Source organism: Rhagoletis zephyria, unplaced genomic scaffold (genome assembly GCF_001687245.7).
Source record: "Rhagoletis zephyria isolate East Lansing unplaced genomic scaffold, Rhagoletis_zephyria_1.1 Rzeph_scaffold_04632, whole genome shotgun sequence".
In the NCBI taxonomy this organism is placed as follows: domain Eukaryota; kingdom Metazoa; phylum Arthropoda; class Insecta; order Diptera; family Tephritidae; genus Rhagoletis; species Rhagoletis zephyria.
Window position 1 is genome coordinate 27387 of NW_016161715.1, and position 19415 is coordinate 46801.

The following is a 19415-nucleotide window of genomic DNA, read 5'->3' on the forward strand; positions in this document are numbered from 1 at the left end:
TGCCTAGTACTAAAGTATGCAACCCGGTCCTTTTGCACACTTTTTAAAACTACCACCCAGTGGAACACCTGGTCCTAAAACTTTTGCAGAGAATGCAATATTTAAGTGCTTTTTTTTATCCAGTACATGTCTTAATTATTGTTTCAATAAAGTATAAATAGTTTATGGGCGAAATGAAAGCGTGAATAATTGATGTAAAATCTAGCAGTATACTCTTACATACTCGAATTTACGCAAACTGAGGTAATTAGCAGATATTCGCCAATGCACCGAATGGTTTCCACCACCACCACGAGGTGTGTTTCCTATCAAATGTGAGCACACCTGCATATCTATATAATATAATCAGAGCCACTAACTTATTTTTGTTTACAAAATCTTTCAATCTTACATTTGCAATATGTATGTATGTATGTATGTATATATGAATTTATTTTTTTAATTACATCGATACACAAAATACATCATGAGCGTTTTATGTGAAATTAACCAACTTTTAGTTTCGATTAAACTCGATTTTTTTTTTATTTATAGAGTTTTAATAACAATTTTCTGTAATTAAGCTGAAGTGCAGGCGTCTTTATTGTTCATAAGTATAGTTTTTCACACCTTTAAGAAGTCAAAACAATGATTGTTTACTGCATATTATTAGTTAAATATGTAGATAAACAATTGTTAGTCTTACTAATTTAAACGCGAACTATTTAAGCTAAGTGTTTACGCACGCTTTTTTAAAGTCAACAATAAGTTTACACTGTACATATCTACAATTGGGTTGTGATCAGGTCTGGAATTTTGTTGCAATGTCAAATTCGTATAGATTATTAAGGAGATATATACATACAAGCACACAGAGTCGGCCTTAACCAATTGGTGATAAATATGAGGCATTCTTTTTCATATCGGACAACAAATTTGGTGTCGCACTTTCGTACGTATTCGTGCATTTCTTTTTCTTCGGATATATGATTTGTCAAAGTGTGGATTTTTTCGTGTTCAAAATCGGGTTTTTGCCAAAATGAAAATTTTATTGCGGAATTATACATCACTCGAAAGGCGTTTTCAAGTTGAAGTACAGAAAATTACTCAGATTTCAAATTAGTTTAAAATAAAGCGAAAAAAATCAATTCAAACATACAACTTATACAAATGCCATACATGCACAGGGGGAGGAACTGCGCCCTTAAATGTATGCAACAATATTGTCACTGAAATTTAAAGCTGCCGTTTAGGAATACGATTTATGTAGATTAACAGCCCAATTCCCAAGCCAAAGCCAAAACTCAGCGACTGACTAGTGTCTTTACTACTGCGCCTAATACTATGCCTCAAATTTATTTTAAGCTCTGTAATGGTGACAATTTTCATTGTTATTGTTATGACCTAGGGAGTACGCGACAACGGCGAAACAATGTTTATATCGTATTTTAGGCGCAGTAATTGTGACAACAGTCATACGATGAATTTTGTCAGTGTTGTGGGAATAGGGCGGTAAAATACATACAAGGAAGAAGGTAAAGCTGAGCATGTAAAAGAAGAAAGGGATGAAGGCAAAGGTGAAAATAAAAGCAAAGAAACCTAAAAGTAAGGAAAATGGAGAAGGTAAATTTGAATACTTAATATAATTACAAAGGTGGGGGCGAATATGTAGATGAAGTAAAGAATGAAGGTAAAGATAAAGGATAAAGGTAAAGAAGAAGATAAAGATAAAAATTTAAAATTGAAATTTGTATTATTTTATGTTATTTTTTATTTTCTCCTGTTATGTTATGTTATATTATGTATATGTAACTTTAGTGGTTGAACTTCAACCGCAGGGAACTAGTGTTTTATATAATTTTGCCAAAAATTTAGTATTTTGCAAAAAAAAAAATTTGGAAAAATTTTCAAATATTTGTTTTATACCAAAATGCTAGAAAACCACTTGAATGATAATATAAAGCTCAAGTTATTTCCTTTCGTTTGGTATGTTTGATGAATTGCTTGTTATCTTCTGAGTATGTCTATTTGATTAAAATATATGGGCATAAATGAGATTTCATACAAAATCAAAATACTTCATCATCATTTTAAAAGCACATGCCGCTGATCGCAGCATATTTATGTATGTAAGTATGTACATAGATTTATTGCAGTTATTGTGGATCTAGTTATCTGTTAGTAATCTAATGTATGTATCTATGTATGTACATACATATATTAGGGCAGTCCAGAAAAGCAAAGTTAGAATTTTAATGCCCCCAGGATTGTTCTATATCGAAAAAATATACCCCAATTTTTAACCGTCTTCACAAAAAGGAGGAGGGTTATCAATTCGTCGGAATATATATAAATATATATATTTTAAGGAAAGGTGTTACCTCACAAGTGGTCCCATATTAATTTGGCTTAAATCCGATCATCGGATCATCAAGAAATGAACGATAATCTGAAATTTTTATATGGGAATTAAAGTCGGTTTTGTTTTCTGCTTAAAAATTACTTGTTTTATTTTGAAATCAATAAATATTTAGAGGTCGGTGAAAGCGCTCAATATATTTTATATGGAAAAAACAACTTTTCGTAGAAATGGTAGAATTCTTTAAAATCAATATTGTTCGATCGGAAAATTCTGGTTCTCTTCAAGAGACTTCCAGTAATAATACCCAATTAATTATAACGGCAAATTATCTGCATTTGATAGCAGGAGGTTGCGGATTCGATCCCTGCTGAAGTCTAGAAAAATAAGTCTGATGAGGAGATATGGCGATCTCCGAAATAGCAGCTATAACCTTTACCGCTTATGTTGATTTTTACTTTCAAAACGTGATACAAAGCTCAATAACAATATTAAATAAGATAGGGGTATATGTTTTTCGATATTTAACAGTCCTAGGGGGTGAGAGCATAAAAATTCCGACTTTACCTTTTCACATGCATTTTTGTACCACCCTAATATACACACATATTATATATTATATACATACATATGTATGTATGTCAAATTAAAGGGATTGATCTGTAGATGTACAATCACGTTTGATTTTTTCGAAAAGAGTTGCCACCTGATAAACAACTAAATTCATATTACTTAATACGTAAGTAAAGTATTTTTACATATTTATTTATTTTTTCAATCTGCATAACAGGTTTAAAAATCTTAATTCTTATCACAATTATGATAGCTATACCCTTTTGGTTTAAAGTTGCTCGTCATAAGGCTGACTGGTCTCTTCTTCGCAGGCGGGGAAGGTTTGCTGTATTGCACAAGGTGTTAGCCAATGGTTTTGGGGGATGGCGTTATTTTGTTTGATACCTTTCTGCGCTATTTTTCACATCATCTTTAACAACTGGTATAGCAAGGTCCCAGTGTATGTTCCCATTCTCTCTCGGACAACCACCCCGCCCCTGTCAACGCTATCAGCGTTTTCGGTTGGTATCTCTGTAATTTGTCAATATTGGTTGCACAGGTCGTACCCCATAGTTGAATACCGTACATGTAAATAGGTTTGATAACACTTTATAATCTAATTTCAGTTTAAATGTTTTGTAAACACATGCTTTTATTTAAACATACATATATTTATACCTTATTGCATGCATGTAAGTACATACATACATACATATGTATGTATATCAGTAAAGAAAATCGCAAAATATAAAAGAAAGTAATTGATATATTTACATTTACAAATATCTTTGACTAATTTTACTAACTGAAAAGTATTTAATTTCAGGTCGCCTGTTGAGATACCTACACACCCTGTGTTGTATCCGCATCCACCCTGTGTTGTATCCGCACCTGAACGTTAAGTCAGCGCATACTAACATGGCCAACAGATATTTGGCAAAAAGCGCGGTCAACGGAAGCAGCATCACCGAGAGCAGTGGAGACTAACGCTCCATTTTAAAGCGCTGGTTATACTTACATTGTTCGGCAGCGCACAACATGACTACTGTCACATATCGAATCTGTTAAATGAGTTTTGCATACAAGCGATCACGCAGCGACGCAGCGCACGACAGGGCATGACAGCGAAGTCTGGTGAATTTTGTTTTTTCGATATGTGAAACTTTCATTTCTTTTGAATTATTTACCCTTAAATAGTCTGTTCCAGTATTGAAGCGTAGTCGAAATAATGTCGATTATAAATCCTGAAATACGCCATGAGTATAACCAGCGCTTATATTCTCATTTGTTTTATGTTATTGCTTTGGTTCTAGTATTGCCTTTGTTATAATGCACGAGGCGACGCGTAACAAGGCGCGGCCAATTTCTTAAGGATCTACTGATTTTATATTCTACCGTTTTACCATTCACCATTTGCATTCATTTTACAAGTAATAGATAATTAAGTGACAGTTCACTACGTTCCGTTAAGTTTTAATTTTTTTTTTATACATTTATATGCATTTCTGAATCGGTATTGCCGGATTTTTTCTTTGCAAGCAATTGGATTTTTTTTAATCACGCATTGGATTTTATTCTCGATTCGTTTTTTTTGTAATTCGTTGGGCTTCTACGTTACATACATACGTAGTTATGGTTTTTTTTTAGACTTAATGGGCTTAGCTCCCCGACTCGAGTTTCAGAACAATTTATTGAGCTTGGGCTCACGTCATCAGATAAAAAACTGAAAACCTTTTATGCATGAAGCCCAATATCTTAAAATTTTTATTGCATTCGTCACTGCACTCATTATTGAATTCGACACCATTTTTTTGCACATACATATGTATTTTAGTTTTTTTTCTTGCCTCATTTATCGCATACTTAAGTAAGTTTTGATTTAGTTGTATTCGCCAATAGTTTTTTTTTTTTGCATCCGAATATAGAATTCCTTTACTATGGATTTCATTAGTTCAGTTCCATTTAGAGCTTAGATTCGCCTTTTATTTATTTGTTCTTTTCCCCTTCCGGGAGTACGTACTGACCCGCTCGCTGCCCCGTAATACGAACGAGTGATAATATTATCAGTAGGGAATTAAGTTGACAACTTAGCTCCTTAGCTGCAGGCGTATATATTTACTTATGCATGTACATATATATATTATATATTAGTATATATACATATGTATGTACTTATATAAATATACGGTGGGCTAAAATTCTCCACTAAAACAGGTTCTGAACAGGGTACCGCCGGTACCATCATCGCTGGAGACCAAAGTGATTGTTTGTTCTGTTCATACATATATACATATTATATATATACAAACTTATATGTATTTCGATTATTCACACATGCGTTCTTAAGTAGAAAGTGCATTGATTCCACGATATTTTTCTTGCTATAATTTACTTTTGAGGTATTGCATATTTTTGTTGAGCTTTGTTGGGAGGGTGTTATAACAACTTAGAGCAACAACAATATTTAAATTAGTTTTTGGCAATAAGAAAGATCAAAAAAAAATAAATACATCATCAGTGAATTTAGCAGAAGATGGTTGCATTGAATAATAAATACTTTACTAGGGATTTGTATACATATTTTCTTATATTAGGGAGTTAACAAATTTCCCTGCATGAATTTCCTTTCTTGAAATATTCTAAAAATACAAGGGACTGAAAATTGAATTTTTCTGGGTTATGGACATAATATGAAGTGGTAGGCTCAAATATTTGGTGTGGGTGTTGCACTTGTGCAATAGAGGCGAATTGGCAGTGTACATATTTATATGGCAATGGACTAGACGTCTATAGACTCTTGGATAGATGGACTAATGACAGGTTTAGGGAGCGTCGTAGAGAGTATGTGAGACGTCGCGATGACGCCCAAGGCTTCGCGTGGAGTTCGCGTTGAAGAAGGGTGGCATAACTTCACCTGACAGGACGGGACTAGACCTTTGCTTCATTTCTATTTTCCTTTTCCTCCCTTAAGTTCTTCGTCTCTTTCCTGTTGTTGCTCCCACTAGTAAACTATCAGGCATGAATCATTTTCTTTTTGCAAGCATGCGTGGCATGCCGCCTCACCCGGCTCGAACATGCTGCCACATAACGGATTGGGGTCTTTGATAAAGTTCAATAACACTGTGCAACAAATTTCAAAAAGTTGGAGGTGATCGGACCAACAGCATTTGATTAAGCTGGCGAAATAAGGGCCTTTCCATATTAAGTTATGTACGATATGTAAGTAGGTATGAAATTTGTGAGCGAATCCAAAGAAAAAAATTATTGTCGGTACTTGTTTATTTTTTTACCTTAAATTCACAACTTCAAATCGATATAAAATAGAAATGGGAACCAACTATAAAAAATACTTTGGTATTTATTTGTATTCTGACCTATTTTAATGAATGCAATTGGTATCGTTCCCATCACTTTTTGAGTGTTGCACTGTGTAATTAATAAAATTAATAAAGCAGTTGGTGCCGAGATATCGTTAGCCGTTTGTTATTAGGTGTGCATTGACAATACTAAAAATATTATTTTAATTAGGGTCAGTTTTGTATATTGGCTGCAATCAATACTTTTGTGTGAGCATGTTGAAGTCTTGTGGGTACGTTTCTATAGATAAATTGATTTTAATAACATATCTTCGTCGCACATAAATTTTTTCAATCAGCCAAATGTATTTTGTTACATTTGTGGTGAATACATACATACATACACTGAGAGAAAAAAAAAATAGGCATATGAAAGGGCACCAACCCAACTCGTAATAAATTTTAGTATACAAATTTTAGTATTTGGTATGCAAAATATTTTTCTTAATATTACTACGCGTTTTTCTCTTAACCCAAGGCGACGCACAGTGATATTTGGTCCCCAATTCATGCCCGTGAATCCAAAAATAAAGTATCGATTTTGGGGGCTTGTTCTCTTGGGTTGGCTAAAATGCTGTGCAGCCGGCATCGAAATATGTCAAAGACAGGTCCTAACCTTTGCCATAGGGGCGATCGATTTAAATTTTGTAAATTGGGTTTTTCTTCTACAGGTCAGTTCTATATTAGGTTTAATTTTAAAAATTTTTAATATGTTTTTACTGAGTAATATTTAATGAAATATTCAAGTGAATTTTTTAATAAAAACACCAATAAAAAGTTTATGCTTATTTCAAGACAATTCTATTTTAAAGTGTAATACTAAATATTAAATCCGACCGTGTCCGACCTTTTGTCTAAGACGCGATTTTGAACAATATAATATTGAAAATTTTCCGAAAATTATTATTTTTTTTTTCAAATTAATTTTTCAACCAATTTCGTGCAAGATAAACGTAAACATGATTATATTTAACAGCATTTTTATTAAAGAATTTTAAATACAAACTTAAAAAAACAGATATAACTGAATTTTAGGTGAATTTAATAAATATTTTTCAAACTCAACACATTTCTTTTAATTTCAGCCGCCCTATTAGATCGGCCATTTTGTTTTTAGTTATTTTGATTTCAGATTCGACCCCAATAACTCTTAAATAAAATTAACATAAGCCATTCTTATTATTATTTTTAACAAACTTTTTGTGTTTAAGATTTTAGAGGCCATATTAGATCGGCCATTTTGTTTTTTTTTTCACTTGAGATTCGAATTCAGCGACCTCAAAAGCTGAATTCGTGTGAATATACTAATTTTTTTTTAATTATGGGTACGTTTTTGATCCCAAATATTAGGATAATAATTATTTCTGTCCATTCGAACGACGTGACTTAGCCAGCGGATCCGCTGAATATTAATTTGCTCCACTGAGTCATGCAGCTCATCCTTAAATCATCGGCGGTATACGCCAGCGCGCAAAGGCCCGTAAATCTTTCGCAGAATATTTCTCTCGAAAACTCAAAGAGCCGCTTCATCAGAACAGATTATAGAGTGTTATTTTTGTATGAAGCGAGAGAGGACTTACATCCTTATTGCCTCCTGAGCCCAAAGTAACACTAGTTGGCAAGAGTGATCAAATGCGGAAATATATTTACATGTGTCCCCTTTTGGCATACATGTATACATACATACATATATGGTTATAACTATTTGGTAGGTCTGCCCCTTAAAATAAGTGTTTGGTAGCGCAGTATTGTGTCATACAATTGTAAATGTATATTTGTACACTTACTTACGCACCCTGGGTATTGGCACAATGCTCTTTTTCAACTGCTAAGTACTCCCATTTCATTCCTAAACCATAGGCAACTCAATAAGTGTACTCTTCCTCAAGTAACCCAGAAAAGTGATAGTAGCAGCTCCCTAGAGTTTATGTTAACAATAGTTACTCTTTTGTTAAGAGGCATATACACACATTAGAACGTACCACCTAACAAGCAAGAAAAAAGAGTTCGCCATACCCCCCTGGGTGTTAGGTATTTTTGCAAGCAAATTACAAAACAATATTGTTTTTTTTTTTTAGCCGAGCCTAGGACGGCTTTTTACATTTTTCGGTGAGACCTACATTCGGCAATAAAAGTTTTTTTTTAAATAGTTCTACTCGAATAATGGAAATACTTCCATAGCGAAAGTTTAATGCTTTTTGGCGAGCTTTAATTTATTGGCATTGGGGTGATAAGAACCAAGATCTCGATATATCATATTTTAAGACGCGACTTTAAATGCCGAAGATATGACGGGAAATGTACATAGGGTGCCCAAATATTATTTTTTTTTTTAAATTACCTTGCAATAATACTTTAAATTTGTAGATGTACGGCGACCTTTTTTTCTCTGGTGCAGTCTAATATACATACTTATGAATGCGTTTATAAATGTTCTTTGGTAAGAGGATTTGTGCAAACTGGTAGGCAAACTTACGTACGTAAATACATACAGACATTTCCACAAACATTCATACTTGTATACCTAAAGGGTCATAAATTATTCTATGTCTATTGTGACCTATTATTCAAACTCAACAAGTTTGCGTTTTTATGACACACAAATCAATGCAACTGTGGAAATATTCATATACATACATATATACATACAATACCAACAAAGCCTATTTTTCCGAAATTTTATTTGCACGCTTTCACAAGTGTTTATATGTAACTCAATGGCAAGTGTAATTTATTTAATTTAGCCATTTGCACATGTTTGTATGTACATACAGTGGCGGTCAAAAATGGATGAATGCTGTTTCGTTTTTAATATTTACAATGTTTTTCAAGCAAACATTTTTTTGATATTTTTTTTATAAAAATATGGTTCATGCTTTAACGAAAACTGTATAAATCACACTTTCAAACTTTATACAGAACCTAGAAAAATTCCACTTTTCCAATTTTCCAATTCCATTTTTTATCTAGATTTCGAGCTTTATAACCAGAATTTTTAGAAATTTACAACAAGCTTATAAAATTCTAGTAAAATAAGTGCAAGTTTTGGGCGGCTGAAAAATCGTATTGATTTTTAATATTATTTTTTTTTTGTTGACAGCGTTTTGCACCTTTTTCCATATAAACATGAATTTCTTATGGAAGAATATGCGCAAGACCGTTTGCAAAATAAATAAAAAAGTCAACGCTAGTTTTCCCAAAATTTCGCTATTTATATTAAAAAAAAACGTTTCCTTTTTGGTTGTTGTTGTTTCCGACAGGGTGGGTGTATGATGTATTTTGGAACGAATTTCCGTCATCCCTTGTCAAATTTGGTTTGGAGATGAACCGGTTTCGGCGTTGTGACACTGAAGATCATTTTTCGTTCGTTCCGTAAAAGTCGTCGGCAAAAAAAAAAAAAAAAAAAAAAAACAATGTGATTTTTCAGCCGCTCAAGACTTGCACTTGTTTTACTAGAATTTCATAAGCTTGTTTACTACATACCCAAACAATTTTCTAAAAATTCTGGTTAAGAAGCACGAAATTTTGATAAAAATTTTGGAATTTTTCTAAATTCTAAATATCGTTGAAATCATTAATTTCGTATTTTATGCTGCCGATATTCAGAAATCATTTAAACTTTTGTATAATTTTTCCTTCAGATGACTTGTATGTACATAGATATGTGGACCCCTTTTTTTTGTCGCACAAGTGTATTGACACAAAACTATGTACATATATATGTATTAAGTTCGCGACATGTTATCATTATTAGCTGTGACTAAAACGAGCCAAAAAGGTGAGGAGAACCCCTACCAATTTAGATAGGAAAAGTCGAAAACGGCAACACTGATTTAGTTGAAAACTAATTTTTTCCCAGTCTATTTCTTAATCGAATTAAATTGATATTTTTTGTTTGACAGAGGTTTCAAAATATTTACAATCATTACATAGTGGCTTTACACTGAATCGTGTTCAACTTTTTTCAAGTGGAAATACGAAAAAGTTGATTTGGTTTCCTTGTAAAAAATCGTTTTATGTCACTAGTTTTTCAATGATTCTATTAAATAGTATCTATGTTCATATCGCTACCTAAAGGTGAAAAGGTGCCAAGTCCATTTTTTTTTTTTTTGAAAATTTAGTTTTTGATGCAGAATGGCAGGTAATACGAAACTACATCGACTTTTCGTCTCTCCTGAACAATTTCTAAAAATGCACTGGGCACCTTTTCACCCTTAGGTGATGGATTATATGTATCTGGTTTTACTTGGAAAGTTTCTTTTTCAAGACATGGCTAATGGAAACGGTTTTTTATGAAATGTTTACAAAACGAAAAAAGTTGAGTGTTCTTTAAAAAATTTCCTACAGTTGTATACTATTGCTAAATTCAGAATTTTTGTTTTATTACTTTCTAGCATTCTCATTTTCAAGTGAATATAACAACTTACAACTTAAAATAGCTTAGCAAATAAATGAGCCTAAAATTATTTAGTCCAAGTACAAAAATATTCTGAGAATATCAGGCGTTTTCACCACAGTTTTATAACTTATTCAACCACTAAGCAACATAAAATTTTATTCTGAATTTAAAGTGTGTTTTTGGCATTATTATTAACATTTTCATTTCACGGCTCTTTCGAATAAGTATAACACAGTTTGTTTGAACAGTTGGATAATGTTTTGTCAACACAACACAAAAACACAAGCGAATAATCTTATATTTTGAATTTAAGCATATTTCTTAAATACGCTTATAATGTCAACAAATATCTGACGAATTATTCTCCATTTGTACACATATTTTATACATTTGTATGTACACACATTCGTACAAAATTCGCTTATGTACGAGAATATACTTCACTTTGCATGTTCCAATTTGAATAATTTAAAAAAAAATATTAAATAGCCCACGACACTGCAGTCATACATGTTCGTACATGTGTACATTTGTAGCATCATTTTGGTTCCAAAAATTAACCGGATTTCCGCGCTGTCGTGCTTTTCGAATATAAATCGCATTTAGCGCTTGGCGTACCAATCTTCGCACAGCCACAGCCACAGCTACAGAGCTACAAGCCACATCACAAATCTCAAATTATCAACTAAATCGGTTACAACAACACTCTGGCTATTAATCACAACGGTTTGTCCAAGCCTACGAATTGGCTCTGTTATTTATTATTCAAATTTGTTCACTTATTACTTTGCAACGGTATGTACGGAATTCACTTTCACCTATTCGTGACCTTTGTCGTACGAATGAATATTCAAACGACGCTTACACACTTTGCTTTAACGGTTTCCTAAAGCTTCGGCATTCTTTGCAATATCCGTTTTAACGCGTCCGACTTGGCGGGCTTCTTATCAACGACTAAACAACTGAAATAAGAGAAGACCAAAATGTAAGCAATCGAGTTTTTACTCGAGCACAACAACAAAACAAATACATTCCACACATCCAGAATTGTTCGTGTATGTACGAGTGTAAATTCTGTCGTTGGCAGCTGGCCACCGAGCAATACTTTCATATGTATGTATATGTAGTATATGCGAGTAAGTTTGTATGTACGCTGTGCACGATTTGCCTATGGCGCGCTTCCTGTTTCATTCATAAATTGTCGGCGTTTCTACGCAACTACCAAACGTCCACCACAACTGTTTGAGTGGTGGCGTATGGAGCGATGAGTGATGGTTGTTAAAGAGGCGCCAGTCGTTAGTGTTAACGCAGCAAGCAAACAAAAAGTTTTCTTTGCATACATCAGGGCGTTTGCTCAATGTCAACGGAATGCATGTGTATGTATGTATGTACGTATGTAGTTGTGTTGGACAACGCATTCATACACAAATGCTCAAGAACACAAAAGGGCTCTCGAACAAAGTACCAGTAAACGCAACAGTAAAAAGAATCGTCATTTTTATACATACACACATGCATACATACATATGTCTGTATGTATGTAGATGTCCAATGGCAAATAATTCTGGCAAATTAAATAAAATGTTTCCCTTTATATTTAGATACTTCCCGCATAAGTGCGACATTTATAAACATATGAACACGTATGTGCATAAATAGAGCAAAATAAGCAAAAATGTTCAATAAATCCGCAGAATCATTCTCTGGAAAACTTCAGAAGCCGCCTCATCAGATGTAGCCGCCGTATTTGAATAGCTCAGCTGGCAGGCTGTTAGCTCCAGCAGCTCGGGTTCGTCTTCTTCAAAACATTTAGCGCTGCTACCATTCAGTAGAGCGGAAAAGTGTTCCCTCCATAATTGAAGCACGTTCTGCTCGTTCGGTCACTAGGTCGCCTTGGCTGTTCTTACAGAAGTTCTCCCTGGTCGCGAAACCTTCCGTAAGTCGCCTAACTCTGCTAAAAATTTCGGACGTTTTGCTTTTTGGCCAGCGTTTAAAGCTCTTCTCTTTCGCGTTTGGAGAGGCCAAACTCTCTATTCTTATTGCGGAAAATACGTCTCGCTTCCTTGTAACGCTTCCACATAGCTGGCGTTGCACCCGATCACAGTGTGGCCCTATTCTTGGCACCTCTCATCGTACCAGTTGTTCTTTCGGGCGCGCTGAAATCCGAACTAATTACTTCTTCGACGGTGGTACATAATGAGTGGGAAATGTGGTTCTACTGCTCGCATATGTCGGTTTGTTGTAGAGTGCCTCTGAGCGTCGAGTGACGAATAGATTGGTCGACTGTTGTGTTTGAAGCTTTTCGACGTTGAACTTTGCTTGCATTCTTGGACGCACATTTTTTGCTGCACAGAGGCGGGTGCGTATCTTGGCTGCAACATAATAGTGTTCCTAGTGGATGATTGGCCCTGGGATCCAAGCTCCCTTCCTTGCTCAACCTGGCATTGAAATCGCCAAGCGTGGGCGTAGACGAACGATAGTTTGAAGAATCTCGCATTGATGCGGATTGTAGCTAGACGTTCATCTACGACAGTACTCGGCGACGGTGTCTCTCCCCTACCACAAATCCAACACCGAATTTGCGCTCCTTTAAATGGCGGCTGTAGTAGACGTCGCAAGGCCCCAGACATTGCTTGCATTGCCCCGTCAAACGTAGTTCTTGGATGGTGGTGATGTCAGCTTTTGTATTTACGAGGATATCAACCTGCGCGCAGAGAGTACGAGTACTTTTGTGACTGCCGGCGGACTACTCTTGGACAAATAAGAGTCGTGTTAGGTCGATCTTTGGTAGAATTGGTGGTTGGTCGATTTCATGGACGCTCGCCTCTGTAAGACGTCGCTTTGAAAAAGATAAGAGACGTGAACTCCGTAGCGGCGATTCTAAATTTACTGTAAGAACGCCATCTCCGCTCTTCTCACAGGCATTCTTAGTATATTAATGTACGTATTACTCAAATATAAATTGGTTCACCTTCATATTCATGCCCACACACACACACATACATATCTATGTAAATTTTTCCTACTTTTACATACACACATATTTTCCATTTTAGATTTTAGCATAAGTTTTTTTTCGTAAGCAATTTTACTTAAACAAAAACCTTTTTCGGTTTGGCAATTTTTTTTGTGTTTCATTTTCAAATTAAAAGCTTTGTCAGTTGCCTTTGCTCATCTTTGCCCACATCTCGCCCATTCCAAGGACTCTTTAATCGATTTGCTTTCCGCCTTGCGTGCGTAGAGGAACTCAGTTCTTTGTACTGCCACTCGCCGGTCTACCAAACATGCTTGTCTCTGGCCAGTAGTTTGTACTGTCCATTTTCTAACTCGGCTAGCCTAATGGCACAAGCAAACTAGGGTATATAGATGAGAGGGAGAGCAATCATCACCATCAGCATCAGGTGCATCCTTAACACTGTTCGGCAGCATCCGTCTCATCTGTCAGCGAAGAACATTAAAACTTAATGGCTTGTAGAATATTACTAAGAGTTGAATGTGATAATAAAGTGCTCATAGTGGTAGAAATTTGATGTCGTCACCTTAACTAAGTAAATGAAGAAATTATTGAGTAGTTCTGCTGAGTCATATCCATGCCCAATGATTTGGAAATTTTAGTACTGAGAAATATATTTTAACATATTGCGGCATTTCTTTTACCATCCGTCGTTTTTTACTTCTGTTGGCCTAGATTGTTTAGGCGTACCCTAATATGTATGAAAACATACACACATAGACAATCAAAATGTGAATAACCAAACATAATTCATAACACAGGTTTACAAAAAATATCCCTTTGTTATTCGACACGCTAAATGCGAATCCCCGAGGTCCGTTAGCCTCCATCACGTCAGGTTCGTGGTCAGTTGAAGGTCAAGTAGGGAAAAATTCATTGAATAAACCTGAAAAAACATATACATATATGTTGTTTTAGACTCGCTAAATCCGAATCAGAGATCCGTTAACCTCTATAATGTCAACTTCGAGGTTATTTAAGGGTCAAATAGGACAAAAAATGTATTCAATAAAAATAAAATTAAATTTTTGGCTTTCGTTGTCGCTGATTCCGAATATGGGGATCCCTTGGATTTCTCAAGGTCATCTACAAGTCATGCCAAGGTCATCCCAAGGTCAAATTCAGAAAAATTGTATTGAATTTTCAGGTTTATTCAATGAATTTGTCCCTACTTGACCTTCAACTGACCACGAACCTGACGCGATGGAGGCTAACGGACCTCGGATTCACATACAGCGTGTCGAATAACACAGGGACATATAGATTCGGTTTAATATGCATACACTTTCTTCTTTATTGTAAACCTGTGTAATCCACTTTAACCGAGGGACTGACTTACCTTTTAAATAAATGCACAGAAATGTTGCTAAACGTTTGCGACAGCTTCATTTATTTGATTTTGTAAAAAAATGTCAAACTGCCCATGCGATTTCCGCCCCCCTTTAAATGTTTTATGCTTGGCTGCATGTATGTGTGTATTTGTGTAAATTGATCTTTTTCGGAAGAGAAATGAAATTCAGCGAAATGCTTTCATTTTTTCATTCCTTTAAATATGATTCTTTATTTGAAATTAATAGCGGCGTTAAGGATAATTTCGTACACAAATGCATGCCTACCTATAAACAATTGTGCATGTGTATGTACATATGTATATCCATATGTCATTCACTTAATTGTGCAGGCATGTTGTTGTTATAGCACATGCGCTCGTGGTTTCTGCTGATCTGCCATTTTAATTTCAAAGAAAACTTTTATTCTTTCAATTCACGTAATTTTTCGATACACCGTGTGATATGAGTGCGAGCATGTGATTTAACTTGTATGTATGCGTGTATTTATGTGCATACATACATATGTACAGTGGGGGCTCACGTAAATAGCACACATTTATTTTTTCTTTTCCTATCGGAAAGTTGTTGCCTCAAGGGTGCTCCCATAATAAGTTGGTTCGAAGTTGGTGAAGAAATTAACGGTACTATTAAATTTTTATATGAGAATTAAAGTCGGTTTTTTTTTGCTTAAAAATTACTTGTTTGTATTTTTCGACAAAAATATAGTACATTCTATAACAGAAACCATGATAAAAAATATAGTAAGGTAGAACCGCTGAGAGACACTTTCAGCATTTTTGACACACAAATTCTCATTTTCCATCCTAAACAACAAAAATTTTTAACAATTTCTTCTTTTTATTCTCAATTCTATATGATTTTAAAATGCTGGCAATTTTCAAAAAAAATCATGGCCGACCAATTGAGAGAACGGTTCTAGCTTACTATGCCGTTATCATGACAGAAACCATATAAGTCAAAAATTAAAACTTTGTGCGCAATTCAGAAAAATTTAATAAATTTCAAAACAATTTAACAAATTTCAAAAAAATTTAATCATAATTTTCAACTTTTTAGATACTTATTGGTAAGTATTAAATTTTAGTATAGTAATGTGCAGGTTTGAAAATTTTGAAAAATCCAGTTGAACTTTGATTTATTTTTTGCTAAATAAAAAGTTTAAAATTTTGATTAAATTTTTTGAAACTTGTTAAAATTTTCTGAAGTCTGCACAAAGTTTTAAACTTTTACATACATTTGTATATGGTTTATGTTATAGAATTGACTATACTTTTATTAGTTATTAACGAACAAAATGCATAATGTAATACATTGTGAATATCGTATAAAAAAATAAAAAAAAAAATGTGTGCTATTTACGTGAGCGTCACTGTATACATACATACATATATGAATTTAAGGAGTTTATCACAAATTTTGGTTGCACATGGGATTTTACGTGGATTTCTTATTGAGTATGAATGTATGAACATGTGTATGTACATATGTAGTTATATATGTATGAAAGCATGGTTTTTATGACTCAAACACTACTTGTCTCCTACTCAATTGCAGATTAATATAAGGCGATTTCTTGTACGAAGCAAATGTTTGAAGAGTTTCTATTTAGTTATTTCATGTTTTTCAAAGTGAATTTCTAGCTATAGTTAGCTAAGCTAAGTATAATATGTTCAGCCTAACAGATGGCCTAAACTTCCCAAAAATGGCGAAGATATGGGTCTCTTCAACTGTCTTTTTGTATACCAAACTTTTCACACAACACGCTCGTTACGAAGTTGTAGGCAATGCATCAGAGGCTTATAGTAGGGTCCTCCGTTCATATTCTGCAGAAGAGTTGGTGGCAGACGCGCACCGAGAATTTGAAGAATACCTTTTTGATGGGAATTGTGGTGTGCAACTCCTTCACCGGGATAAACGACAGTGCTCGGCAAAATTGTTCGTCCTCTACAACAAATCCGACCACAAATCTGCGTTCCATAAGGAAACTAGGTGATGAATCTAAATATTTATTCACTACACAGCTTTACATATGTTAAAGATTTCCCATGCCCTTATATTCTTATTGATTTTTTAAAGAATTTAGAATTGATTTAGTCAATGAATGGCCAAAAAGGCACACCAATTCTGACAATGGCGTTTACTTATGCACTCATCATTATGAGCAGCATTCGAAGGGTGACTTTTCAAAAGCAAAAGAGCATAGAATCTCCATTTTGAAAGCACAAAAAACTTTTGAGTGATGGTATTAAAATGTTATCAAATTTCAAGTGCGCCATCTAAAACGAGTTTGCGACTTTTTATAGCCATATAAGTATTCGCTTAAAACGAAACTACTTTTTCTTCACGCAAATATTTATTAAAGAACTTTGTGAGTTTAAATTTACACTAAGCTACTTCAGCCATAACCTTTTGCTACTTTCTTTGTTAGTTTTACCGTGATTGGCAAATGGAGCAGGCAATTCGTAAACAATTTCGTTCTTATCTCCCTAAAGTGAAAAACTCAAAATCACCAAGGGAATATTGTAGGCCCCATAAAATATGCAACAATTGAATGGCACACTTGGTATGCGACTAAGCCAACCGTGCTTTACCACCAGGGCTGGCAAAAAAGCTCATTTAAATTTACTGATTAATACGAAAAACTTCTTTCCACTTCCGTAAATGTAGTTGGATAAAATTTAAAACAACTTAATTCTGTTGTCGAGCACTTAGGCTGCGTTTCTCCAAACTCACTTAAGTGGAAGTTAACTTTAATTTAATATTTTGTTTAATTCTCATTTAAATTATTTTCAGTTTCAATAAGCTCTTTATTTAAATGAGTAAAAACAGACATTGGCAGCGAAAACAGTAATTTGTTACTGAGAGCTTTTGAAAGCTTTGGCACGCTGTGTTGTAAGAGCAGGGCTGGTATACAAGAAAGCAGCAGATACACAAAATTGTGGTCAGCTGATTAAACGTGTAACATCTCGGAGTGTGGCTACTCTGATTTAATTTTTATTTAAGTGTAAAGCATAGGTCACTTAAAACAAAATTGAAAACAAATTAAAATTGATTGGTGAAACCAAAAATTCGCAAATTATAGTAATTTTCACTTAAATGAATCTGGTGAAACGCAGCCTTACTTCGATTCATCTCCATTCCTAGTTGGGTAGCCAATTTTTGGCCAAAAAATGGTTCCAAGTTTTATGTAATATTTGAAAAATTTGCCTTTGCAGGCTTTTGCTTAGTTTTGCCAGCCCTGTTTATCATTTTAGCTATGTACATACAAGTGTATAGAAGTATATGAATGAATTGTACATATGTATGTATGTAGGTGTGTATGTAGGTGCATTAGGGTGGTCCAAAAATGCATGTCAAAAGAGTTAAGTTGGAATTTTAATGCTCTCACCTCCTAGGATTGTTCAATACCGAAAAAATAGTCCATTATTTTTTTATTTTGAAATATAAAAATATTTAGAGGTCGCTCAAAACGCTCAAAGTTTTCTTGTATTTTGTATGGGGAAAAAACAACTCTTCGTAGAAATGGTATAGAATTCTTGAAAATCAATATTTTTCGATCGGAAAACTCTGTTTCTTTTCAGGGGATCCCCAATAATAATACCCAATTATTTATTTAACCATTTTTCATAGTAACTTTACTTTATAGGTCCGCCAAAATCCTCAGATAATGCCAGAAAATACAGTGGGAGGATAAATAAAAGATCTTTAGCATTAAAAAATGGTTAAATAAAGAATTGGGAATCATTATTGGAAGTCTCCTGAAGAGAACTAGAGTTTCCCGATCGAAGTATATTATTCTTCAAGATTTATATACCATTTCTACAAAAAGTGGTTTTTTCCCATATAAAATATATGGAACACTTTGAGCGCTTTGAGCGACCTCTAAATATTTTTTGATTTCAAAGTAAAAAAGGGGTATATTTTTATTTCCCGATATAGAACAATCATAGGGGGTAAAAGCATAATAATTCCAACTATACTTATTTTGAACCACCCCAATGTACATAAATATTTTTAAGAAATTTACGACGATTGCAAAGAAGGGACTTATTAATGCATTTAGAGGCCCCTTGAAAAAGAATGTGTGTTAATATAAAGACATTTTTCTCTAGAACTACTTCGTAGAAAATAATCTCTTCAGGGAGCATGAGTTTTTTTTGGCATCATTTAAATTTGAACAAAATCATAAGGATGTTCCATTATTAGTTCCATGACTACAAATCTGGGCTTTTGATTGTCGTTTGCGTTTCACCTTCAGTAATTCGCGAGAGATTTGTTATGTGTAGTGAAATCTATTTTTATTTTTTTTTGCATTGTATAATGTTGAACAAACGTACGAGTATCTAAAAGTGTGCGTATTTGGTATTTATAGATATGTATGTATGCACTTTTGTATGTGTAATTT